Genomic DNA, 753 nt, shown 5'->3' with positions numbered 1-753 from the left:
TGTGACACAAGCCAACAATTAGAAGTTAAAAAAAACGAAAAGAAGAAGTCAAAATGGCAATTAAGCCATTTCGTTACAGCTCCATGGGAGTGTGTCAAAAATAAACTTGGATATGGGTCATCACAAGAAAACAAATTACATACATCAAGAAGTTTATGGCTCTATGAAGACCAACAACTGATCAGATCCCTGATTGACGAAGTTGAACAACAGTCCCTTGATGCAATTAAGAGCAAACCTGTAGCTACAAGAGGCTACAGAGCAGCGTATTTACAAGAAGTGGCCAACAACATAAAAGAACAAGTGACAGAATTTGAGTCAAAGAGGAAATATGTTCTGAAGAAGGAGTTTACAGTTGATCTCATACTGTATGTGTTTGACAAAGCAGAGAGTTGGCTTTCAGAGTCCCACAAGAAATACAAGATGAACTATTATGCATATGCTTATTTAGAAAGCAAGAAAACACAATATTACACCGTCTTCAGAAGCTTCTGCAGAGGAAACTCATCTGCTGTTGTGCTTGGAGAACTGATCTGTGACAAACTGAAGGTTTCAGCTGCTGAGGCTGTTTGTAACCAGACGGCCATTGATCTGGCTGGACAGATGAGGTGCAGTGTCCCAGCATTCAATGGGAACAGGATGGACTTGGAGAAACATGTGTTGAAGTCACTGGCAGAGAAAGAAGACTTTGATGGTTTCATCACCTACATCCAACACCCAAGGAAATATGTGGAGAGTTTTATAAAACAGGAA

This window comes from Monopterus albus, unplaced genomic scaffold, assembly GCF_001952655.1.
Source record: "Monopterus albus unplaced genomic scaffold, M_albus_1.0 scaffold483.1, whole genome shotgun sequence".
Taxonomy (NCBI): domain Eukaryota; kingdom Metazoa; phylum Chordata; class Actinopteri; order Synbranchiformes; family Synbranchidae; genus Monopterus; species Monopterus albus.
Note: the sequence above shows the minus strand (reverse complement) of the source record.